Raw genomic sequence first — 26,720 nt, 5'->3', positions numbered from 1 at the left:
ATTAGGAGAAGAATGACACAATGAAGATGTATTTTAAAAGGAAGGTTTCATTTGGATGTGCAAAAATGCATTTCAGTGTTTGTTTCCACATGGCTCATGAGTTTTAATGCAACTGTTAAAAAATCAGTCTTTTACAAGTTTCGTTTTTGTTTCTTGCTGCCTATTACACAGAACAAGGGAGAACTGATGGGTTGCAGTGCATACCTTGTGCCTTAGGTTCTTCTGGGGAGAAATATTACTTCACATATACTGCAGATGCTTGTTTGGAGGGTGTTTTCAGCTCTTGCATGGGAGGGCAAATGTTCCTATTCCAATCTCATATTGAAGAATGCTTTTAACAATCTCTTTGTCATTCGTGATCTGTTGGTAAACACTCTTCTGCTAAGCGGAGGACAGAAGGGAATGGATTTGTTCTTTGCAGCCCCTCCCTGGGAGCTGGGGCTGGGCAGTGGCTTCTGTGGCCAGAATCTGCATTTTGCACCCCTAACACAGTAAGGATAATGAATAAATCCTTTGTAGTGAGATATGAAATGCTCATGGTTGCTGCTCAAAGCCTGCAGTTGTTTGTTTGGCTAGGAATATTTTGCTGATCAGTTTTGTGGCTGTAGTACTAATGGACAGAAATTCAAACATTACTATGCAAGCAACTGTTATGGAGATTTCTCCCCCCTTTTATTTTTAAATTTTTGAAACCGCCCCCTGAGCAACTTCCTGACACCAGAGCCTTCTAACACCTCTAAATGTTGCTGACTGAAAAAAAAAAAACAACAAACAACACTGTCACATTTGGAAAGTCAAAGCAGAAAAGTGTCTCATTTGTAGAGCGATTCATTTCGATTTTCATCTTGCTGCTGTCACTGAGGATACATGAACAACAGCAGCTGGTATTGTCAGGAGACCTGAGCAGACCTGTTTCGTTGGCTGACTTGACAGCTGTTCCATGAAAGAGATTCATGCTCACAAAATCAGAAAAGTATGAAGACCACATTTTCTCCTTAACCCTTTCCTGCCTCCCTGTACCTGTGTCATACCTTCATAAAAAACCAAAGGGAAGGGTCAGGTTGCTGTGGACGAGAGCAGAGCCTTGGTTTAGCACATTGCCACGTGTGTCTGACGCAGCGCTCCCCGAAGCAGGGTCTGACATCGCTCAGGTCTGCACGGCTGCCTGGGGAATTAAACACGGGGGCTGATTCCCTTGTCACCACAAGCAGCACCTAGTGGGAATGTTGCATTATTCTTTGGAATAATCAATTTCTCAGGCAACCCGGATCCTTTCTTCCTTTAGATCAGCAAATATGCAAATATTTAAATGTTTTTTGAAAGCATACTTTCTTTAAGCTTTCTGCTTCCTTTAGTTTTGAAAAAGAAACATATTATTTTTAGCCACACATTTGGGTTTTCTAAAGAGTAAGGATTTCTTATAACAATGGGCTTAACTTGGCTGTTCTGGGGCAGAGTTCCTAAAACAGCATTTGTCTGCGTGCTCAGCCCTTGATCACCATAATCACCAATGTGATTTCTGCAGTAGGAGAATTTGTCTCAGTTGTGCAGATGAGAGGAACTTTAAGACCCAGGTGTTCAATAGGAGTGGTGCTGATGGCCCTGCACTGACATGCATTGGTGATGTTTCCTTCAGCTCCTGCTGCAAAGCTCTGCAACTTCATCACACAATCCCAGGAGGTGTTGTGGCTCTGAATTTTTACAGTCAATGGGAAATAAAAGACTGTGGAAATGAATCTCCGTGAGAAAGTCAAGCTTGGTATAAAGCTGTGCTCCATCACAAATATAAGTGCCTCAGCAATTACACTAGAAGGATGCCAGATTTCAGGAGTGTTTAGTTAGGGCTGGTGAGTTTGGTACAGACTACACTGAAAAAAAAAATACAATGACTGGAATGTGTGAATAAAACTAGGGCTGCTTCTTCCAGTCAGCCCTGCTGTGGCCCTGAGTATGATTTGTTCCAAGTCTTTTGAAGGGTGCTGTGGTGCCCTCGCTGTGGGCACAGGTGTGGTGAGGTAACAGGTTTGGTCTGCAATCATTCCTTGTGCTTAGGATGAGCCCTTTTGAATGAACCACCAATTTATCTGGGATCAGTGTCTTGGATTGCCTCTATATAAGTCTAATCTGATTATTTCAATAACTGTAGCTACTTCATTAAGGATGAAGCTTAGAAAAGCTCCTTGAGATGGTACATAGATGGGTTTTCCTGCCCTGGGACAGGTGTTAACTGTGGCATTTGCCTTTGCATTTGGATAGGAAAACAAGCCTCAGAGTACCTTTTCCACCTATGTGAACATGAGCACAGGCTCTGCAGTGCAGCCATGAGATCCAGGCAGAGGGCACAGAGGCACTTTACTCATTGAGTGCTGCCACTAAAAGCCACGGGCAGGACTGCCCTCATTGGCAAATGCTGTTTCCATTAGGATGTGTTTACAGAACAAGCCTATTAAATATGTATTCAAACACCTCTCTGGCACGTGCAGATGCTTGTATGCAGGTGCAGGTGACACTTGTGTGAAATAATGCTCAGCAGTCAGGACCCTTTTGCTCGTGAGCCCTGTTAAACACAGCCCTGTTTTTTCACAGGACATTTTCTGTGGCTTGTACAGCTGCCCCCAAAAACACACAAACAGAAGAGCTCAACTGATCAAATTACTCTGAGTGGCTCCTGCTGTACTCAGCAATGCCATGCTTCTGCTGCTTTCTAAGACAGGGGAAACAAATGACAAAGAGCTCTCTCAGATGGGGCCGTGGCACTTTCTTACGTGCCCACACCAACAAAACTGATGTTTGTGATTATCTGGAGGCTGCAGCCAGGAGTTTTTGTACTGTAGACATAAGCAAGAGTCCTCATCTTTTGTCATTGATTACCAAGCAAGCACGACCTATGAGTAGTTGCTTCTCATTACCAGCTTTATCCTGTAAAGTGCTGCTGAGCACCTGAGACCTTTTGTTTATTGGCTTGTTTAGGACATGCAGTGAATTTAAGCAATGAATGCACATGTTCAGATGTAGTGTTGCATTATCTAATTATCTGCCAGGTAGGACCTAACAAGGTTGAAATATGAGGGACACAGAAACAAAACTGCAGCTGGTTTTAGAAATCTCTTTCCAAAGTAAGCCTCAGCTTAGTTTTCCAGCTCTGCTGCTGCTTACAGAAGTAATCCACCTGACTTTTTTAAAAGCATGTAAGCAAAAATAATTAATTACTTCAAGCTCAGCATGAATGGAAGTGCTTTCCTAGACAGAGACCTGCAGTCAACCTGTTATCAACTTTAATTACCAAATGCTGTGCTTTTTTTATCTAGGTTTAAGCACTTCTCCCAGTTTTTTTCAGCCCAAAGGCTCCTGGGGCAGTTTATATGTTGATGCCTTAATGACCAAGTATCCAAAAGAAGTTTTTCACTATCTGAGAATTTCAGCAGAGGGACAGTCTGGCTGTATTGTACCACAGCACATTCTTCATTTTCTGGGCTGTGCTGTCGTTCTGCCATTCAAACACAGTCCTGACAATTGTTTCTAAGTGTGATGTGCCAAGAGCCCCCAGCCCAGCCCCTCACACGTGTGCACGTGAGTTGGTGCAGTCCTTGCTTTACATGTTGGGCACAATGAAGGACCTGACTGTCTTACTGAGACTGTAACATTCATTAGCAATGGGGTCTGGATGTTCTAAACAAGTTTGCAGCCTCCACCTCCTTTTTAATTAATAAATTATAAGTTAATTAATGATGCGATTTTATCCCATTTCCTCCTAAAAGCAATCTTGCTGAGATTTTAACATGTGGTTACAGTGAAGTCTAGGTGTTTTAAACAAAGCCACCCCTTCCAACTCCTTACTCTATAATTAATAAATTATGAACCAATTAATTACCCTTTTCATATTCTCCCTGTCATATGCCTCTTATATTCTGAAAGATAATTTGGTATTGAGCGTTGGAATGACTGTAGAATTACTATGAAAAAATAGTTTCCTCTTCTCAGTGGTGACAACTGCCCAACAGGATTGGGCAGAAATCACACGTGAAGCACCATCGTGAGAGAGCTCTCCACCCTTCTTTTGTTTCAGTTTTGAAGGTGAATATGAGCTGGATTCTTACCTTTTTTTTTCTTTTTTTTTTTTTTTCCCTTCGTGCAGAGACCATCACGAGTGTAATGCGGTTACTTGGGAAGGCAAAATCAAGCCGTAATTTCAGAAAGGCTGGTGAAGGTGAAGCCTTTGAGACTTAGAGTCTGCAAGGCTCCTCCACTGACTTTGGTATTTCCCTTGTTTTATGCCTGGTAAAGTAAAATTCTGTTACAATAATGATTGCTGAAGGTTTCAACACCCCATATTCTCACTCTCTGTACTGGAGGAAGGGAAATAATAAAATTGATATGTCCCTTAATACCTATATGCACTGTGTTAATTTGCCAAAATGCAAAATGTTCTGCTCTGACGGAGCAGAGAAATTGAGGTAATATGTTGTATATAAAGGTAACAAACACATCATAGATCTCGTTGAGCTTTACTACGTCACAAAAAAGCAGCAAAGGTTTCAGCTGGGGACCATGGATCTTTTCAGCATATAAAATTTGACATAAATCCATTTCCAAATTGATATTCTAATATTTCAGCTCCTGTGGAAAATTTCTGTATTTTCAAAAAGAAGGACAAAGCAACAGAATCTATTACCCACTTGGTTTATTAAATGTGATTCTTGCCTGTAAAGCCAGAATATTGATATTTAATTAAGTCTGATCTTTATAAATGTCTCGATCCTTAAACCAATGCTAAAAACAAAAATGCCTCCTGAAAGATAGAATATGCTCCAGTCACTCAAAATAAATTGATCACAAAATGCTGTACTTTGTTACACTGAATCTCCGTTCCAGGTGTTTATCAGCTGAAACACAAGTCGCTGTTAAAACTTGCAGGATAACAGGCTAATAAACAGTGAGCAGGTGGGAAAAGACATCCTGTGTCTGATGATTACATATGTTAGAGTGCTAGTTGGGAGATGACTTTAATAATAGAGAAGGCTGCAGCGTGCTGGGAGCTGCATGACAAGGAGTCCTTGACCACGCACACAACAGACCCGAGCGTTCTGCTGCAGCTGGGAGCTTCACACAAGGACAGTTGGCTGCTAAAAATAACTTAAGAGATAACAAACTAAAATATTAATATGTTGTGGGATGCCACGATTCCGTGCACGCCGAGCAGCACCGCCATGCAAATGATCAATTTCCAGGAGGGGAAGAGAGAATTAATTCTCATATTACCACATTGAAATGGCTTAAATACGCACCAAAGCTATTTTCAGTGACCAGACAATTGCGTCGTGTATGGCTTTCTGAATGTGAGCTGACAGCCCGCTGCAGCAAAGTGCAGTGCAATCATTTCTGGGCTTGAGCCAGGCATATCAATTGAATCCCGGCTCCTCCACAGCAGCTCAGTGAAAGAAATGCAGAATGAGCACGTCATTTCATATTGAACAGAAGGCTAAGGGTTTAATGACTGCTCAGCGACCTCAGGCAAGATTTCCATCAACACAGTTAGCCACTGTTGTTTTCAAAGGAGCCATGAAGTAAACACTGAAGATGTAGGAATTTACTCTGTGTCCCTTGGCCCATGTGAAGGCTGGCAGCAAGCCTACATATGATGTTTATTAAAACCAGCAGAAAGCCTTTCTTTTATGCCACTTGGGACATCTATGGAAATTAGGGTCTTTAGTTATATGGATTTTAGGCTTTTAGAAAGTCTCCTTATGCTACTGATAGACCTTCTGCATTACCGGTACTTACATCTTCACCCAAAGATTTAAGTCAGGGTGACACTGCTGTCACGTCACAAAAAGCTTGAAGGAGTTCTTCCCTGGGCTTTGAGCACAGAGACCAGGAAAGAGCTGAGCCTGTTTAGTACTTCAGATCGCATTTGTGCAAGGATTTAACTGCTGAAACAAAACCAGGAAAACAGATCAGGCAGTGTTATAATCTGGGTTGCATTTGGAATTGCTCATTGACTGAGAGTGTAGCAAGGATTGCACTTCTGCAGTGGAAAAGCTGTGACATCCCTGAGGCTGATGGCACCAGGTGAGATCATCAGCTGTGCCAGGCATTCCTTTTAGGCACAGAGGTGTTAATTGAGAGCAAGAACAGATAAAACCCACAAAAGGGATTATTTTTATCCTTTATGTCTATATGTGGGGAGAGAGATGTAAGTATATATTCAGCTAACAAAAAAAGCTATCTTTGAGCTAATTTCCTGGATGACAGCAGTGATTCCTCTTCTAGATAGATTTATGCTTTCTTTAACAAAGTACAGGCAGTATAAACACTTAACATGAGCAGCTCTACTGGCTAATTAACTCTTTCAGCATGTGTGCAATGCTGTCTGCAAAACAATTCTTGGTGCAGATGACATCATTAGCCAGACAAATCCAGCAGGTAACCAGCTCTCCTTAGCTTCCCACAAGGACTCCTCTGATGGAATTACAGTACCTGAAGATCTGATCCTATTATCTGCAATGTGTCAGGTAAATTTTAAACTAGATCTTCCAATGTATGTTCTGACAGGAACGCCTGCTCCACTAAACAGCAGCCAGAAGGTGTTCGTGTGTAAACCACTGGCTGAAAAACGCGGCTGCCTTACAGGGGTTGCCATTGGGCGAGGGTGGGGAGGAGCTTGTACGAGGGAAGGAGTAGTTGCAGGGCTGTGTGCCTCACCAGCTGGGCAGGAAACTTGCATTTCTTATAGAACATCCTTTGTTTCTCAGTAAAAGTGAAATCATTTCTGTTAGAGATGAGCATCAGCAGTGCAACTTCAGAGCTGGTGCTGCTGTGCTGCTGGGGGGTTCCAGACTCTCCTTTTTCTCTGTATTTTGCTGATTTCTGTGGATTAACCAGTTGCCTACTATGTGCAGCCTGTACTTCCAGCTCTGAACTAGAGGCAAATTCCATCTTTCAGTTGATCTACCCAGAAATATTCAAGTGGCATTCAGTAGCAGCATAAACATTTTGAATCGATCCAATTCAGATAATGTTTTCTTTATATTTTGCCATTTGATAGCGGAACAAATATGATTACTCACTGTCTTTTTCACCAAGAGCTTTTTTTGTAGAGCTTGAAGATAGCAAAATCCCGAAATACATTTCTCTTGGATCGTTTAACAACTCCAGGCTTGATCCTGTAAGCTGTAGGTAGTGCAAATGCACAGCTAAGCCACTGCTAGGATTAAGGAGGATGCTGTATTTATCTCAAAGGGCAGTAGGAGAAAGTTGACATTAAAGTCTGCTGTGCCACTGCAGTCTGAGGATATCGCTGCCTGTGTGAGCCACCGTGAGCTGCTGGGCTGTGGCTGCAGCATATGAAATTTGCATTTCACCACGGCTGCTGTCCTTCCTCCTGGCACCCTGGGCTCCCATGTGCCCTTGGAGCCCGGTCCTTGCTCCCTGGCAGACCAAGGTGTTGTGCATCAGCAGGAGAATTCCAAATTTTCAAGGACTGGTCTAGTCTGTGCATCCTCCTGCTCCTTCCCCAGTGGAACCAACCTGCCAGCCCTGCTTCCCTCTGAGCTCCAGGTGTCAGCAAACTGCCCCATGGTAAACTCAAGCTGGTCTTGAGGAAAGGTGGAAATAATATTAACAACAGCAATAAAATAAAATAGCTGTCATATTTTAAATATGGCTTTAAAAAAATGTTCAAATGCATTATGTTTTTTTCCAAATCCCTTTCTCCTGCAATCAGGTGAGTAGTTCTCATTTTGCATTTCATGAAATAAGTGTTCTGCCCTCACCTTAACAGAAAAATATCAAAGATGACTGCAAAAAAATACCAAACCTCTGCTATGTTAACATAAACCAAATAAATATAAAATAATTTTTAAAAGCTTGAGAATTGATACCACGAATTTAATTAGCCTTCAAAATACAGACGCTGTAAGTTCTTTATATCCTCAGCCAGCATTTTTAAATGAAAATACTAAATTAAAAACAGCTTTAGAAGCGTAGAAGCTGAAATATACAGTAATAACACTGAGAGAGAGAAAAAACTTTTGCAATGAGGGGAAGAAGGGAGGAGTGTGGGTGTTGTTTCTCTTTGTGTAGTTTCTCACAGTCCTTACTCTGTTTACACAGAGAAGCTTTTCTGTCATTATATCACTCCATAGTGTATTAAGTATAAAGCAAATATTCACACTGTGTCACTGGTTTTCACAGGAGTAGGCACAGGATCAAGGTTTAGCGTGGATGACTACGTTTGCAAAATCAGTGCTTCAGGCAAAGTCTTTCCAAAAAAGGTCCCTGTAATGTGGTGTTAGATAATCATAGATGTGCTGTGGATAAAGCACTTTAGAAGGTATGGAAATGGATTTGAAACCATATGAAATACACTTCAGAGATTCCCCAAAGTCAAGTCTTTGTTGAACAAGAACATGTAGGAGGCTGACAGGCAGCTCCTGGTGTGCTGAGGCTTTAAGGTGACGTTGGAATTGCTCATCTGGGGGATCTGGAGCAGACTTGTCCGTGGCAGGTAGTGGGGAGCTTCCAGCCCCGGGTGCTTTTGGCAAAAGGTTAAGAAAAAATGTTATGACAGCCACAGAGCGTGTGTCAGAAATGTCATTGCTGCTCCGTAAACGCAAGTGAGCACAGCTGAAAATAGACGGGACTCTCAGGTATCACTGCAACGTCATTTTCACGCTCACTTTATCTGGGCACTTCTCATTAAAACCCAGTGGTAGGGTTTTAATGCTGGAGTCATCTGTTCAGCCTACAGGCCATGTGGAGATGAGTAAACCTGCAATGGGACAGGAAATCTGTGTGGTGACGCCTGCTCAGAGCCACTGACAGGGGCAGGGGGCCAAATGATGTGCTCAAGTTCAGCAGTGTGGGTCCACCGAGGTCACAGATTTAATGTGTTTGCTACAACGTGCCTTTCTGCTTGGATTTTGGGGTTTCTGCAACTACATAGATTCACAAGCTTAAATGAGCTTGGGAACAAAACCTGAACAATATCATACAATAGCTATTATCAGCTCAAAAATGGCATCATGGAATATTAAAGGATTGAGAATGCCATGTAGGAGAGTCCGGGCTTCATAAATGTAGGGAATGGTTTTTCAATCCTTTTTATTTATGTATGCCTTCTGCTGACTTTGTTAAACCTGGGGAAGCAGCAAAAATGTCCATTCCTTAAATAAAACCTGCAAGTAATGGCTGGCGATTGCAGGCTGTTTTATTAATTTATATATATATATAAAAAGTCATTATCAGAGCCTTGTCTTTAGTTACATCCACATCCCTCTATACTTCCTAGCTATTTACATGAACTTTCCCAGGGTATAAATTGTAAGCACAAATAAGAATCAGACTCCACGAGGATAAGCAAAATAAACTTGATAGCCATATTAACTGATAAATTTTTGTTACACTTGAGAACTGCTTTTCTCTTTCCTTTTATTTTGAAGACCACACTCAAGAGGGCACCACTAGAGAATATTTTGTGCAGCCTGGGTGGGATTTCCTTGCTCTCCTCTCCTCCAAAGGCACATCTCTTTCTTGAGACAATAACTCCTACTTCACCTACATATTAATTTCATGGATATTCAGAAGAAGCACTTATGTTACAAACTATAATGTAGGGAATGAATGAAACACGCTGCTCTGCTCTATCATGCATGTGGTTCCAGAGAAGCAAGTGGCGATAATATTTAAAAATCAGTTTTGATTGAAACAGAACAGCTGTACATTGACTGACCTAAATTCAAGTTTTGGAAAGTTGATAAAGCTAAGGTTTATAAGTTTAGTCACATTCTGGAAAGCGACTTCACAATTTTGTATTGAATACAATAATATAAGTAAGTAAATATTCTATTACAGTAATGTGACCAAAAGATTGGGCCTTGTAAGTTGATGGTTGGACTTGGTGAACTTAGAGGTCTTTTCCAACCTTAATGATTCTATGAAAAGGAGGATTATATAGGGTAACTAGCATTAAGCCAACTGCAAGCATGTTTTTATTCTTTCATATGCTTTGCAAAGCATGTATACAGTGTGATACATACTGTCTCAGATGCCATTTTCATTCTTCGATGCTCTCTATTTTATATTAATAACACTGCGTAATCTGGGAGGTGTAAAAGAACAAACTGCTTCCTTTCAGAATCAAAAACCAAAGCACATCGTTCCAAAGATCTGTGCGCCATCTTCACAAATGAAGTTCACTAAATAAAAACCATTCTAATTAAAATGGCCTTTTCCTGGCGCACTTGCTGCGTTGCTCCTCAGAGAACTCGGAGCTGCTGCTGCTGCTGCCCTTTGGGTGCTGCCTGGAACAGCCCCCCAGGGCTCTGGAGAGAGCCATCCAGGAATCCGGCTCTGTAATCAGCAGCTTCATCCAAGCTGAGAATGGCAGCCGTTCCCTGCTGGCGCAGTCTGTGGGTGGCACAGGTTCCCAGGGTGGCACATGTTCCCAGGGTGGCACAGGTTCCCAGGATGGCACATGTTCCCAGGGTGGCACAGGTTCCCAGGATGGCACAGGTTCCCAGGATGGCACATGTTCCCAGGGTGGCACAGGTTCCCAGGGTGACACAGGTTCCCAGGGTGGCACATGTTCCCAGGGTGGCACAGGTTCCCAGGGTGGCACATGTTCCCAGGGTGGCACATGTTCCCAGGGTGCACAGGTTCCCAGGGTGGCACAGGTTCCCAGGGTGGCACAGGTTCCCAGGGTGGCACATGTTCCCAGGGTGGCACAGGTTCCCAGGGTGACACAGGTTCCCAGGGTGGCACATGTTCCCAGGGTGGCACATGTTCCCAGGTTGGCACAGGTTCCCAGGGTGGCACAGGTTCCCAGGGTGGCACATGTTCCCAGGGTGGCACAGGTTCCCAGGGTGGCACAGGTTCCCAGGGTGGCACAGGTTCCCAGGGTGGCACATGTTCCCAGGGTGGCACAGGTTCCCAGGGTGACACAGGTTCCCAGGGTGGCACATGTTCCCAGGGTGGCACAGGTTCCCAGGGTGGCACAGGTTCCCAGGGTGGCACATGTTCCCAGGGTGGCACAGGTTCCCAGGGTGGCACATGTTCCCAGGGTGGCACAGGTTCCCAGGATGGCACAGGTTCCCAGGGTGACACAGGTTCCCAGGGTGGCACAGGTTCCCAGGGTGGCACAGGTTCCCAGGATGGCACAGGTTCCCAGGGTGGCACAGGTTCCCAGGGTGGCACATGTTCCCAGGATGGCACAGGTTCCCAGGGTGGCACAGGTTCCCAGGATGGCACATGTTCCCAGGATGGCACAGGTTCCCAGGGTGGCACAGGTTCCCAGGGTGACACAGGTTCCCAGGGTGGCACATGTTCCCAGGATGGCACATGTTCCCAGGGTGGCACAGGTTCCCAGGGTGGCACAGGTTCCCAGGGTGACACAGGTTCCCAGGGTGGCACAGGTTCCCAGGGTGGCACAGGTTCCCAGGGTGGCGGTGCCAGCGGAGCCCGTCCCGTGCGCTCCGTGCCCTTCCCTGCGGCCAGGCAGCGCTGGCACGGGGGGACAGGGGGACGTTCTGCAGGTTTCAATTGGCTCCGTGCAGTTTCAAAAATCTGCTCAGAGCAGAGGCAGCATTAAATAAATAAAAGTCAAATGATAGTTCCTATCCATAAATTGGGATTTTGAACATTAAAAAGAAGGTATTGTAAAATCGTTCCTGTGAGAAAAGTCAGCCACTGCTGGGCTGCCTCATCCAGCCAGTGTCCAGCACATCTCCCCGTGTAAATCAGAGGGGAGCCCTGCTTTGAACTGGCACAGTGCTGCTCATCACTACTGATACATGACTGGAGGCTCTGAATTTACAACCAGCCTGACTAAAGTTGGATTACTAAATCCATAATCCTTCATCTGTATAAGTGCTCTCATTTTCAAAAGTGCAGTGTTTGGTGGACATTGTTCAGAGCAAGTGCTCCAGAATTAAAGTGTATTTATATGTAACACTGCTGTGTTTGAATGTAGAAAAACATCATATTGAGTTTTTTCCTCTTGTGAGTTTTGTTGGGAAAAAAAGAAACAGAACTTCTAAGGGACAAAATCTAGTTTTTGGTTGAAAGCCAGTGACCTTAGAAACAAAATGCTCTTGTTAAAAAAAAATTCCTCAACCCATTCTGTTGACCAGTTTGGATAATCAAATGATTTATTTAAAGGTTCAGGAATAAGTTTAGAGAACAAAAATTGATAGTTTGGTGTGTGCCATAGGATCTTGGGTAGCAGACACTTAAGACTGAACACTGAACACTGCTGAAATAGTTACCCTCCACTCTTCTGCTAATCACAGCCACAGTGGTTTAAGCCACCATATTTATACAAAATAATTAAAATGCACATCTTCACAGAGAACTGTTGCATAGCTTTAATATTAATTTAACAAATGTAATCCCTATGAATGAGGCTTATCATTGAAGTAGCAATAGGACTTTTGGGGTGTTGCTAAGCAATATTGTAATTACAGGGATTGGCTACAAACTGCTCTTGTGGGGAGAGGCAATGGCTCGTGAAAATGCATCAGCCATTCATACCCTGCATATTCCCCTAGTCCCTGTAGGGTACCAACTTCTTCCTGCAAAGATTCATCTCAATTTCCACAGAAGGAGAAAAGATTGTAAAATCAATAAAATCATTATGGGTGCAGCTAATCTATTTTAAAGAAATCCTTGTAAGCAATGTGCATTATTAACACAATGAGATAGGTCTGTGCTCACGGGCTGTGCTGCCAGTCAGCTTCCCAGACACCATCAGAACCACACAAACCCTCTGGTCTGCGAGTGTCTGACAAGTGTTTACATGTTAACATTCATTAGGAGATCCGGTCAAGCAATTCACGCTTGATTAATTGATTATCCCACGGTGACAGCTCATTTTTTGAAATGTCTGCCAACCTGGGAAGGAGCAGGACAGTCAGACCGATGACAAAAGACATTGATGGACAAACACTGGCCTTACTGAACAGCTGCTGGAGTGGCAGACCAGCATCTACGGAGTTTAAGCAATGCCTCAAAGACATGGCAACATTAGGAAGATGGTTTATTTCTTTTCTGTGCATTTATGAATTGTTAATGCAATCAATACATATTAGCTTCATTTGTTGTTTGGTTAAAATGTAATATGAATTTTCCAAGTTAGGGGTTGTCTTAATATCAGGTTTTATACATTGAAATTTATGAGTTTTATGAGGTTTTATTGATGCTTAGAAAGCCAAGCATAATTTCTGACTATGTTTATTCCAGCAATACAGAATTAGTGAGAGTAGACATTGCTGGGCTCATTGAATAAATTAATTTCTTTGGCAATGTGTGCATTTTGAATTTTCTTGAATTAGGTCAGAAAAAGTGGATTCGTCAGCACAAGCTAGTAAATAGCAACTGCACTACAAGAGGATTTCAAGCTACAGAAGTGCAAGGGAGAAGCTCTAAACCACAGTAAATTACCCACAGACAGTACATGTGTTGGAACAGATCATCCCTTGCTTAAAAAGTACTGGAGTCCATTGAAATACCTAATAGACAAATTTGGCCCAATATTAATCTGCAGCAGATGTCTGACTAATGAATGATTTGAAAGAGCTGGAGTGTATTGTGATATAATTACCTGATATTGCAGTGTACTGCTTTCAGAGCTTGTTTTTGTCTTACTTATGCAGTAGAAACAAAAATACAGAAGTCATGGTGTGAGTTTTGTGAACAATCACTTGGTTTTGGAGTATAAAAAAGAATCCCAAATCATTAAACTATTGCAGCTTACGAGTGAAGTCAGAACCAGACCTATCTGTGACCTAGCCATGGGCAGGTATTGTTTTGAGCTTTGATGAGACCAGCATTCAGAGAGCTGCTCTTCTCACATCACCTACCTCTATTCCTCCCCCTCCTCAGCATCCTTCCTTGCACACTCTGCACACAGGGTGACAGGGCCTATCTGTGACCTAGCCATGGGCAGGTATTGTTTTGAGCTTTGATGAGACCAGCATTCAGAGAGCTGCTCTTCTCACATCACCTACCTCTATTCCTCCCCCTCCTCAGCATCCTTCCTTGCACACTCTGCACACAGGGTGACAGGGCAGGACTGTGCCGGTGCAGCAAAGGTGGTTCTCTGGTGCTCAGGATCCGCTCTCACTGCGAGGCTGCCCAGGGAAGCTGCTGTAGCTCACGTCTTTCCTGACAGCCCTGCCTAAAGCTCTGAACTTGTTTTCTGAAAGTCAGGAGGAGTTATCACCGAATTCAGTTGCAATTTCCACAACCACTGCTGTTGTCTTGTGAAGTCCAAGATTTCTTGAACTGATCCTGAAGCTTGATGGTTTCAGGAACAGGTTGTAGGAGTGAGTCTTCTTTATGCATCTCACTTTTTGCATCACTGTGTCACACAGTTCTGGGTGAACCCTTCAATTTTTGGTCTTTGTCTCTCATGAAGTTCTAACCATGCAACCTTCATGGGCTGCTCTGGGTGTGACAGGAATGCCACAAATTCAGGTGAAGAACAAGGAGAGCCATCACACTGTGTGTCTTCTGAATTAAGCGATTGTCTGTGTGTGTCAGAAAGAGAATTTTAAGGAGAGAAATTAAAAGATTGTGCTTCTTTGCCAACATAAAGCAGTTGTGTAAGAAATGTGAGTGCTCCTGGGTTGGGCATAACCTGTGTGTTAGTAATGAGAATACTGAAGAACCTTCACCTGACAGCGGTTTATTCCACAACAGCCCACCTTGCCTTTTCTTCCAAACCATTACATTGCCTGGTGCTAAAGACAGGATATTTCAGTGAAGAGAAGGGCTGCTGATCTGAGCCACCATGGCAATTGCTCTGCTCCTAATAACAGAGGCTGCTGTCATTTCAGTGACAATTAGCAGGCAAATCCTATTACAGGAATAAGATCACCTAATCCTCAACTCTGGTACATGCTATTCACTATGATAGCATTTTAATTATAAAACTTGTGCAGGCTACAATACTTTGTGCAAAAAAAATCCAGAAAATTCAGAAATTGTGTTAGATGACTTCACTCAAAAATGACAAGTTAGACATCTCCTATTTCAAAATTATTATACCAACCCTTTTAATTGGCATAACTACTTTTCTTTGCTGTTCAGAGTGGTAATGGTAGGAGACCCAGCAAGGTTGCTGTCACTAGCAATTCTCCTTTTTGCTGCAATTTGAACTTGTTTACAAAGGTAGAAAGCAATAAAAAGTTACTTGGAGAGAGCCCACCAAATACGGTCTCCACTTGGTGTTTGTATCTGTTAAAACTTGTGCAGTAGGTGCAGCAAGGAGAGAGAAGCATTGCAGGAGTGACTGCAGGAGCGCTGGGGGCACTGAGCCCTCAAACAGCCCAGCTCTGCTCCAAGAACATTCTCTGGGTACTGCAGCTTCATCCACGTGGAACAGGGAGCAGTCCCTCAGCAATGAGCAGATCCAGGCTTTATTTAACAGTAGGCACTGTTTTAGGGCTTCCTGTCCCCTTGGGTTTTGTCCTTCTTTTCCAACAGGAGGAGGGCTAACTGCACCAAACAGGAAATCTAGCCAAAAGAAGGTGAGTTCAGGGCGACCTGTACTTTCTGTTTACTTGAAGAACAGAACAATTCCCATGAAGGAGGACATTAGAAGAATCTCTCACTCTTGCACAAGCTGTCTTTGGACGTGTCTGGTTGCATAATGAACCTTGTGCTTTGCCCCCTGTACCTCTAACTAGATCTTCTCCAGGGGACTTTTCACTCTTCAGGTTTTGCAAAGTATTTGGCACTAGTATAAATCTGCTAACATAGAGTTACCAGTAAGTGATGGATTGAGATCTTTTTCTTATTTGAGAAAACACCACCTAGCAGTGTATGTACAGACCTCGACCCTGTGAGCAGAACTCAGCCCCAAAAGCTGGGCCATCACTTTAAATCAGTGCAACGTTACTAAGGACTCTCCATATCAGTGCATTTTAAAATCTGTTCATTATAATTTCTGTTTCACAGAGCTAGAGTAAGTGCTGTGGCTCTCTGTTCCTATGATATGTATGCTATTCCTGGTCTTTTATTGTACTTAATATTTCCCTGGATTAACTGAACTCTAAATTGGGGCTCAGACCTCTGAAGTTATGCTGTCTTGGACTGATGCTCTTTCTGGTTAGCACAATTGAGTATCAGTTACAGCAATGAAACAAAGCAATGAACAATCATTAAAAAGAATATTGTTATAATTTCTCACAAAAATCTCTTTATTTTTTTAGCAACCTATATTAGTCATTTCCCTTACTCTTCCCCAAAACTCAGAATAGACTTACCCAGTAGCTCTTTCAATTACAAGTATCAGTATTACGATTCTTTGTCACACTTTGTATTTTGTTATCCTGAGACTCTAAATCTGTTCCTTTTCTTTTCCATGTTATCTTTAACATCTTTATAACAAAAGTGCTGCAAAAGCTATTGGAGAAAGATCAGTCTGTCTGACAACATCATTCTTTGCAGTGTGGTAGATTTTGAAAAGAGGCCACCAGCCCTGCAAGATGAAGGAGCATTCTCTTTAACAAAGGAGGATAAGCATCAGAGGCATCTGGGGAAAACCTCTGATTCAAAGTGCTGCACTGTGAATATGAATTCTAACCACTAATACAAAAAAAGCAGAGTATCATGTTCAGTAAGCTGAGTTCAACTCTACTGAAGCAGGGGCTGCAGGAACTGATAAATTCTTGGGACACATTTGAAAGCAAATCGAGAAAAGTTACTATTTTCTCCAACAGTCCTTGAATCAGGTTTTCTAAAGCTATTTTTAAAGTACATGGACCTCCACCTGCTTTAGGAGCCAACACAATCATTGAGCAAATTAGTATTTATGTGTCTGAGTGGCTAAAGCAATCCAAGGAAGATCCATGTGCCCAGTGCACCAGAAGTTTGAAAGCAGAGGTGTCACTGGAACCTGCTGACACTGACCCTTGTTGCTTTAGGCCTTTCCCACTCTAACTTTCCCACAGAAATGCCTGTAGGATTTCTGGATACTGTCCCATAGGGGCTTGCACTCTTGTCTGGGCAGAGGGACAGGGACTGAACGGAAGGCTACGTGCATCACTTCTGCATCACTTTTTGGGAAAGATGGATTTTAAAACAGACCAACCATTCTGAAGCTTTGCTTATTTCCCCAGATGTATCTTTCTGTTGTTTCAGATATAGAAAGAAATGTTAGAAGAGATCTGAAATATGTCTGTTTGCAGGAGGGTTAAAACGTGGTTGCTGTGAGCAGTTGGAGTGTATCTAAGGTGATCTGTACACAGCACTGCTCACTGCTGGAGCCATGGATGAGCAGCATGGGGAACCACAGGGAGGGGAAGAGACCTCTGCACCCTCAGAGATTCATCCTCAAAAGTTCTCTGAACAGTGACAAAGCAAATATGGCTTCTGAAGAAACCTGGGGCTGGGATTTTTCCCTGTGAACTTCAGTGAGTCTGCAAAAATGGCCATTAAGTGCAGGCACATTTACTGCTGACCATCCCTCTGCACTGGCCCAGTGAGGAAATGCAACTTTCCAGCTGTGTGGTTATTTGTATCTGGTGTGGAGCATTCCTGATATGCTTTACTTCAATCTCCTTTTGGAGATATTATTTCTTGTTTATAGCTACAACCAAATGTACAGCATTAGATGCATTTCTGGTTACTATACCCTTTAAACCGTAGCTTCAACATCCATTAAGTCTGTGAGCTCCTAAAATTTTTGTGTGGTCATACAGACCTCTCTTTCTATTGAGGTTTGCAAGGTGTAACCTTACTTTTTCCCCCCCTTTGTTTGGACCCTTTAATTACCTTAAAAGCAATCCATGGACTTGAAAAGGTATCATAGAATGGTTCCCACATATTTTGTATACCCTGACCTGGCCAACCCTCCTTGGAGGCTCCAAGCCATGGAGATCTGCCTTCAGCTCCTTCTCATTGTGGAAACAGTGAAATCACCAGTGAAACAACCTGTGCATTGTCCCATTCTGTGCCTAAAAAACCTGCCTGGCCACCTGCACCTGGGTTCCCATCTCCCATTTTCCCGGAAAGACACAGCTGTGGGGAAGACAGACATACAATCCAAATGCAGCTGTGCATGCAAGGAATCTTAGTTTTGTGAAATTCCTGACAAAGAATAGTTTAAGCTTGCTAACTAAAAGAAATAGAGGCAGATTCATGCAGCTTAGGCTATAAAAACAGTCCTTACATGCAACATGTCTAACAAATGCTTGCTTTGGGGAGCAAAGTCACAGCCAGAGAGCAGAATTGCCTTTTCCCAAGGTGAGCCTCTAACACCATGCACCTTCTTCATAGAGGAGATGGCAAACACTTTCCTTCTGTGAAGACCAGAGTTCTGTGCTCGCTTCTGGTTCTGCTAAATGACTACAAGAAGATGGCTTGCCTTGCTAATTGCAGCTGTTGTAGCAAATAGGGTTTCTCTTGGAATATGAATAACTAGCTCTTCATTTGAATGTTTTAACAGTATCAGTGGTTGGTTGCTAAAAGGACAGAAACACAGAAACGTTTAATTAATGAATATTAAAATATTCAGAATTTTTGAGATGCTGTCTCAGCAGTTCTTTGTGAAACATCTTTGATTTTAGTTACATGACTACCTGTTAGTGGTGGTGTGGAAGCTGTGATGAAAGTGGCTAAACGCTGTAAAAATGCCTAAAAATCCACACACTCTTCTGAACTCAGGAGGAGCCAGCATTTGACTTGTGCACCATAATTTGAGGAATTTGAAATCTAATTAAGATTAAATTGCAACAAAAATGCACAGAGATCAAAGGACACAAAGATGCCTTCCCTGTTCCAGATAGGGACAGGCTGGAAGCAGCAGGCTGGATGAGGAGATGAAGGATGGCCGTGTGCTGGGAGGGAGATGGAGGGCAGCTCAGTCCTGCTCCCCAGGCCACCTCACAGAGGATCTTTTAAAGTCCATGTTTCTTTCCCTACACAAAATATAAATAGCTTAAAAATAGCAAGGCTAGTGCTGCAGAAATCTCCTCCCAAAGGCCCCAGTAAAGGGGCAGGAGGTGCCGAGCTGGGTGTGCTGAGAGCGCTGCTGCTGATCTATTCAGGATCATTTAGGGCAGAAAGGAAAGCCTCCACACTTGGAAGGGACTCCAAGATGACGGCATGTCCAAGACGGATGTGAAATCAAGTATATTTCAGCCTTTGAAGCTGAAGGGGAAAACCAGGAAAATTTCCTTGTTTGTACTGTAGGTTTCTGATTTCTAATCTGTGATCTCATGGAGGAAAGAAATTGTGGGACTGAATTTCTTTTGGGAACAGTGTCCTTGGCTTATTAATTCACCTTGTGTGTTGTCCAATTTGGGGGGAAGGGCTGCATTTGTGTGTGGGTGGTATTATTGTAGGAAATGTCTTACTTAATTATTATCTACTGAAACATCACCTAGGAGATACTCTTTCTCTGACATGCAGCTTGATACTTCATGCAGAAAGAGGTAACTCTTCCATAGTTCATTAAATTATGTTGTGGTGAACTTATCTCCACTGGGTCGCAATTAAGGAGTGAAGCCACTGCCTTTAGAGGAAAAGGCAGAGAATAATCAGAATATACTGAATATATAATTTGATCTCTGGAAAAAAGCAAGAGGAAAAAGATGGTGTGCAAACGTGTAGACATTAAGAATGTATTATGTTCCAGAGATTTGTATATGGAAGCATAGTATAATTATATCATTACTGTTCCTTAGAAATATTTAGTGCTTTAAAAATCCAGGTGTTTTTTCTAAGTTTGTTAACTACTGTAAGGTAACTGTAGTAAATGTGTATTTTCCTTCCTACTTCCCTTGTCTCCATTGTAGCACCCCAGAAATTCAGTCACACTGATTCTGAACCCATTGGCTATTAACATGCTTTATAAAACTGCGGTAAATTTTATGTTATATTCTTACTCAATTAAAATTTTTAATTTTGATTTTTTTTCTTTTTTTAAAAAAATGCTAAAGTATCTAGCAGAACCAGTCTCTCTGTATGTTTTCTGACAAAACCCCCACAAAGCTCCTTTCATTAGACAATTTCAAATGTGAAGAACAGAAAAGGAAGTTGTCTCAACTGTCTGATGTTTCTCAGACCTCCTTGCCCCCCATTCTTCCGATGCACACATCTTTTTTTTTTTTTCCTGTTCCTCTTCCATTTACATAGGAGAGATATGGGAGAGATCGTATGCCTTTTGTTCTTAACATTGTTGTTATAATGGTTTGGTGAGGTCTGTTCATTTTGGTTTTCTCCTACAAAACATAAATCACGCCAAGAAGCTTTCTGCAGGTATTGATGGATACAGCGCTGGACCATGCAGGGATGTGGCTGGTTTAACATGCAGCCCTGAACACATACATCACCAGTGCAGAGGTGTTCAATAACACCTGACTTGGTACCTTCTTGAGCAACTTAATTCCCTCCACTAGCAGGAGAGTGAGCAGCTCGAAAATGCAGAATAATGGGAATTTTAATTACACAGTGATTTAAGGATGCCTCCTGTTTACAAGGAAATAGCATCTCTTGAGCTGAATAAAGGGGAAGGGCAGCTTTCAATTTAACAGCTCAGAGAAAAGCAAAGGGTTTGTTTCCACTGTTGGCACTGGCTGCTCCCAGTATCCAAGTGATCTCGGTGGCTGAGGAGCCGATGTTTGTTTTGAGCATGTAAATGGTATCCAAGCTCTGTTTTTCTCCACACGGTCTTTAAGATTAATTTTAAACAATTACATTGAAGTCTTAATGAGTGCAGAATTGCTTTGCTACGGCATAAAATTCCTGGTCCCTACCTGCAGGTGGGTATATTTATTTTTGTGACCATGTGAATACACACCTTCTCATTTGTTTACAGTGGAATAGTGAGCGGAGTTTGTTTTCCTGTATGAGATAAGCATCATCATGTTTTCCTGAGCAGCTGCACACACAATTATGAGGGCTCAATTAAAGCTGCATTCCATTCACACAGAGCAGCAGTGATTGCTGTCTGTAATTTCTCCCGTGGCTTGACTTAGGGGTATTAAGTTGTGCAGGACTTTATTAACAAATGAAGTCAAGTTAAATGAGTCAAGAAAAAAAAAAAAAAATGCAACAAGCTGGAAACTGGTACATAGGACCTTGGCCCTTGTGCATGACCCACAGCTTGAGAAAAGGAGTCTCCCCTCCCACCCCTCTCAAGTAGCCACTAGGCAAGTGACCAGGTTCCTCCGTTCAGGCTCGTGCTTTCTGTCCTCATGCACAATAAGGACCCGTCTATGTCCTCTGCTTCCTTATCAGCCACTCTGACTGCAGTGGGTGCAGTCCAAGGACTCCTGAAATTCAAGCCTAAAGTAATTCTAAAGCCAGTATGCCTTTGTCCCAAGCATTATCTGTGCCATCATTACAGGCAGCTCAGCACTGCCAAATGGAAGGAGAAAGGTGAATGCACTAGAGCACCGTGGCCTTCTGGAAGGATGAGGAATTTCATGCAAACCCTGCCTTTTTTCCCTCCTGAGGCTGTCCAGTACCAGTTGCTCCATAAAGGGACTTGATGTCCCTGCCTTCCCCCAGGCCCGTGTAACTGTGTGCACACACATCCTCGGTGGCACAGGGTTTTGCTTTCATCATTTAGGGATACCCAAAGTCTGTAAACACATTCGATTTCTCATCTAATGCGCCACAAGGAGCAAAACATCAGACACGCAGTCTCTGTCAAGAGTTGTGTGAGAAAATGTGTGGTTTCCAACCAAGCACAGGAACAGAAGACCCAGAAGACTCGATTTCTGTAGATAGGGATAGTGATTCTAACGAAAAGACGGGAAGAGGGCAAGAGCATCTCTGAATTGCCCTGATGTGGAGAAGCGGCAGTACAGGAAGGGCCTGGCAGGAGCATTTTGACCCTTAATCACCACACAGATCTTCTGAAGTGGCTGAGACCAAAAAGTGACAAAGATGGGACTTAATTTCACAAGAAACAGAATATTCTGACCCTCGAGGCATTGGAGCAGAGGTAGCAGCTGAGCCTCTCAGTTGATACGGAAGCGCTTTATTGCACTATTGCTACGAGATAGTGTCTTATAGGAGAGGGCTTATACAGAATTACATTAAAAGCAGTTAATCACCTTGTGTATACCAAGTGGTGACAGATCTCAAACCAGTCATTTATTTTCAAAAATAGATAGGTTGTTTGTCTGGAGAAAATCATAAAGATGTCCCCAAGAAGTTGATCTTGTGTAGGACCTACACAAGGTTTTTTTTTTTTTCTCTCTTGGTTGGTGCTAAAGCAGTAAACTGGCAGTTTTGATGCTGATACACAAAGAAAGCCATAATAGGGAAGAAAGCCACCTTTAATTTCAAGCTCCACTAGAATCATGAAAGGAAAATTAATGTTTACTAAACAAAAAAGGATGATATTGCTGGAGAGAGCAAGTTTTGGTTAAGCTTTTAAGGGAATATTAATAACTTCAGAAATGGGAATATATATAATAAAACATGTTTAAAATGTCATAAACTGAAGAAAATCCAGGAAGTATTTTAAACAGACTTAAGCGCCTCAATATGTTACTATGTTTTAAAAATCATGCAAATTGAATGACAGCTGACATATGGAAGGGGGCTTTCCAGTGCAGACACATTTTCTATGGAAAATTAAATACGGTCTAATATTTAGAATAAATGTTTTGAGGTGAAATTAAAGTCTGCTGATCAACTTTTGCACATTTTTGTAATGCTTCTGCAAATTTCCAGGGGAATCTTAGATGCATCCAGGCTCATTCCCTGGGAATACACTTTCAGAAGGCTGCCATTCTGAGGGTCCTCTGACACAGTGCAGCTGAGTTTTGCCCATGATATGCTGCCAAGCACCATAAATGAATGCAGCTCAGAGATGGCAGGTCGCTTTTTATTTTGCCAGACACAACAACAAAGTGTCAACCTCTGACAGTTTTTAAAACTAAGCTTTAAAAGAAATATCAAACTTTTTTTTTTTTTCCCCCCTTAACCAGTCAGAGAAGAAATGGTCACAGAAAGAGAGAGGACAGGGAAATTTGTGGAAGTGAAAGCTGCCCTATGGGAGTGAGTCAGCACTACATCACTGGTTTTATGCTGATAAATACATTTGGGATGAGGTGACATGGTCTTTATGCCATCAAATAAATGGGCAGTGGATCTGGTTCCATCATCCAATGTGTGTGTGCACCACTGCAGTGGGATTGTAACTGCTGCTGGTAGTGCACTGGATTTGGTGATAATATCATTGTTAATATGGTTTGGTCTTTTGTCGTGGTGTCTAAAAGTCCTTAGGTACCTTGAATCCTCTGCAGAGAATTCCCTTTATGAGAGGAAATGGAAACACTGAATGGGTGAACTGCCTGATGGAACACAGTACAGCACAATGTATGAGCAGTAGGGCAAGACAGGAACAAGTCACAGCAGCTTTGGATCCCCATTCCACAGCCTTAACACCTCAGTGCTGTGACTCCTCTGAAAAACGTGCTAATGCTTGACAGGAAATACTGCCAAATAAATGCTGGCCTGCCATGCTATAGCTTAAGAGCTGTAACTGCTTTACTAGGCTTTAGGCTCAAGAATGTTAACAGAAACAAAAAGAAACAAAAAGAAATGGGAAGGGAAGGTGCGGGAAGAGAAGAGAAGAGAAGAGAAGAGAAGAGAAGAGAAGAGAAGAGAAGAGAAGAGAAGAGAAGAGAAGAGAAGAGAAGAGAAGAGAAGAGAAGAGAAGAGAAGAGAAGAGAAGAGAAGAGAAGAAGGAAAAAGTGGTGCCTTCTCAATACCATGTAATAAATAAATGCTACATTTTTGTATAAGACTGCCAAGAATACGGCACAGCCATGACAGTAGGGAGAAGGTTGTAGGAGACAATCTCTGTAAAGTACACTGGTGATAAAACAGCTTATTTGTGATTGCTTCCTACACTAGACTACATTTCTTTTGAGCAGATTTGCACTGGCAGTGTGGTGTAGGGTTTCCTTTGAAACCATCTGGCCAGTGTTTGATCCCTTATAGCAGTAGGCTGATGAAGTCATCACTAGCACTTCTTTCCGATGTGAAAAACAACCATTTCAAGCAGCAGAAAAGGGAGTATCTTAAGACTCTACTAAGTGCCTTGCCTTGGCAGAGAAGGAAATAGATATTTCTCTTTTTGTCCCAATAACTGTAGACTGCTGTGAACCAATCTCCAGGGAAGTTTTTTGTTTGGGGAAGTTCAGTTTAAGAAGACTCAGAGTATGTGACTGCAGAGGTTCAACCACTCTTGAGTTGGCAGAACCACCCTCACACACATAACAGATGCTCAAAAGAGCACCAGCAAGCCACCTCACCTCTGCTACAGTCACCAGATTCTTTGCTCATCATTTCCGCTGATAATGTCAGTTGAGAAGCAGATTAAATGGCTTCTAGCTTATAAAGAGCAGTAAATTGCAAATGGCAGGACAATTACTTCTGAAATTATACAATGCTAGTTCATTTTCTACTGCATTTATAGAAAGTTTCCATTCTGGCAAACCAGCAGTGCCAGTTTATGTGGTGTTTGAAATCCACTGTGCACTGGAACAGCATTATGGAAACGTACAGTGAGCACGGAGACGTGCAGAGCAGCGTAGTTTGTGAGTAACAAGGGGTGTGTGCTGTGAATAAGTCACTTCCAGTACAGCTGTAGTACTGGTGTTTGCTCGAAGGCTGCTGCAATATTTGCTGTGGCTCCCTTGTGCTGTCAGGGACAGCAGCATCCCTGTGCCAGCCCTTCCCTGCAACTCTCCTCCCCGCCTCTCCTCCCCATCACACCCTCAGGAAAGCAGAAAATAAAGAGGATGAAAGAATAATGTTAGAAACTGGTGAATGAAGTAAGATGGCAATCACTGCAAAATCTCAGTCAGATGAGCTTCAGGCTTGGTTATATGCTTATTTGACTTTCAAATTCTGATACAGTCAGAGTGCAAAGCCATTCTGAGTTTTCTCCCTTTAGGAACTTTTACAATACGTATCCTTTGAGATGTATTTTCCACCTTTTTTCAGCTCCCAGAGGACATGTGACCATATATATTCATCTTAAAGGTTCTAACTCTTACAGGTTTGTGAATTCAGTAACTATATGGCAAAAGTGCAATATTTTTTTTCCCCGCACAGGCTTATGTAGAAATTACTAACACTTTCTCTGTTCTTCAGGTGTTTTTCTGTTTTTCTCCTATTAGAAAAGTCTATGCCATTTTAAAATAGCTTGTCTCTTCTGACGACAGTTCACAGAGCACAGAGTCTCAAGTACACTGTCCAGCTATGGGGATTGCAGTACAGCTATTTACCATGCCCCTGGTGCCAGGTGGAAGCTCCTTCCTGGTGCTCAGGACCTCACCCCACCACCTGCCATCCATCACCACAGTTCTGTCTGCAGCCCACGGACTGGCTGCTCTGTGGCTCACAGTTTATGTGGTGCTCAAAACCCACTTGAGATCTGTCAGGACATGCTGTGCCCTGTGACCCTTCTCTCAGTGTTGCTGTGGGTCCAGGCTGCTCTCTCCTGTAGCACCCAAATGCAGCTCTCACAGCCCCTGTCCTCAGGGCTCTCCTGACCTGCTGCAGCCTTGGCCAGGGCTGGGAAGGGCTCCTTAGCCCTGCTGGCTCCCTCTCTGCAGACCCTGACACAGAGGGAGCACACTCTGTGCTGAGGAAGCCTCCTGCTGCCACAGGCTGGACCGGACCCTTCTCTTTTGTGGTTCTGTTGCCCTTTTGCCAATCTGGAAGTGAAACTTGAGATAATTTTAGTAAGGAGGTAATATAAAATAGGATCTTCTTCTGAAGGCTTTCAGGGGCAGTTATGGAAAGATGTCCACAAAAGCCCACCTCCACAGGGATGAGTACACATTTATGGGTTTCAGGAAATTAGTATAATTGATAAAAAGCACCAATTAGGAGGACAAGTGGTGATGCAATTCCCACCAATTTGCCCCTTCTCTGGAGTCCCCTCCTCAGCTCTGGCTGTACTTTGTCTATGAAATGTATCTCCAAGAGCTGTTCTCAGCCTTGATTCCCAGAAAGAACTAAGACAGCACGGGGGCCCTGCACCTCCCAGGGCTTGGAGCTCTGCAAATGGTTTTGTCTTTCTGCCTAGGGAAAGGCCATGGAAAATTACTGGGGAAACTAGTTACCAGTACAATAGGCTACAGAGTTACAAAGATATGTGCAAAGAATACAGAGAATATATGTCCTAGGTTACAATGTAAAATGTGCCCAAAGTATGTATTCTATCACCATCTACATGAAATGTTGTTGTGCACCACTGGTTCCCGTGCCCCCTCCCTCCAGACTATCTTCTGTTAATGGCCCATCGATACCGTCCTGCATGACTCATAGATAACTCTCCCCAGGAGCTATCTCTGTTTAATGGGCAATCAAGGACCCATTGCAAAACTGATAAAATGATATCAGTCCATTGTGAGATGCTCCGCCCAGGGGGAGGAGCCAAGCATTCCCACCTGGATATAATCGGGACCTTGGGACAGCACAGGCAGCCTTACCCACTGGACTCCCAGAGGACAAGAGCTACCAGACCTTTCTGCAAGAACACTGCTTCAACAAGACCACTTCATCTGGACTGCCACCACCACGGTTTCAGGTTGTATTCTGACTCTGTCAGTGATCTTTTGTACCATTGCATGTGTTTTTATTTTACTTTTTTTTCCTCTCCTATTAAATTGTTTTTTCTGACTTGGAGTCTCTCGCTGGTTTTGCCTTCAAGCCAGCACATATATTTTGGCGCCCAACGT

General features: G+C 42.9%; 1 protein-coding gene across 5 annotated transcripts in view; it reads right to left on the bottom strand.

Annotated features, from left to right (window-relative positions):
• The window catches only part of CHST8 (carbohydrate sulfotransferase 8), a 202,839-nt gene that overhangs the window by 123,941 nt on the left and 52,178 nt on the right, over positions 1-26,720 (bottom strand). The window contains exon 2 of one of the 5 annotated variants that reach the window (XR_009208217.1): positions 12,199-14,525. The exons of the other annotated variants lie outside the window; for them this stretch is intronic. The gene's annotated coding sequence lies outside the window, so the exon portion shown is untranslated. Of the gene's footprint in view, positions 1-12,198; positions 14,526-26,720 lie in introns of those variants that run through there. 5 annotated transcript variants of the gene reach the window in all.

Source organism: Hirundo rustica, chromosome 11, assembly GCF_015227805.2.
Source record: "Hirundo rustica isolate bHirRus1 chromosome 11, bHirRus1.pri.v3, whole genome shotgun sequence".
NCBI classification, from domain to species: Eukaryota; Metazoa; Chordata; class Aves; order Passeriformes; family Hirundinidae; genus Hirundo; species Hirundo rustica.
This window is presented reverse-complemented; position numbering and strand designations above follow the sequence as displayed.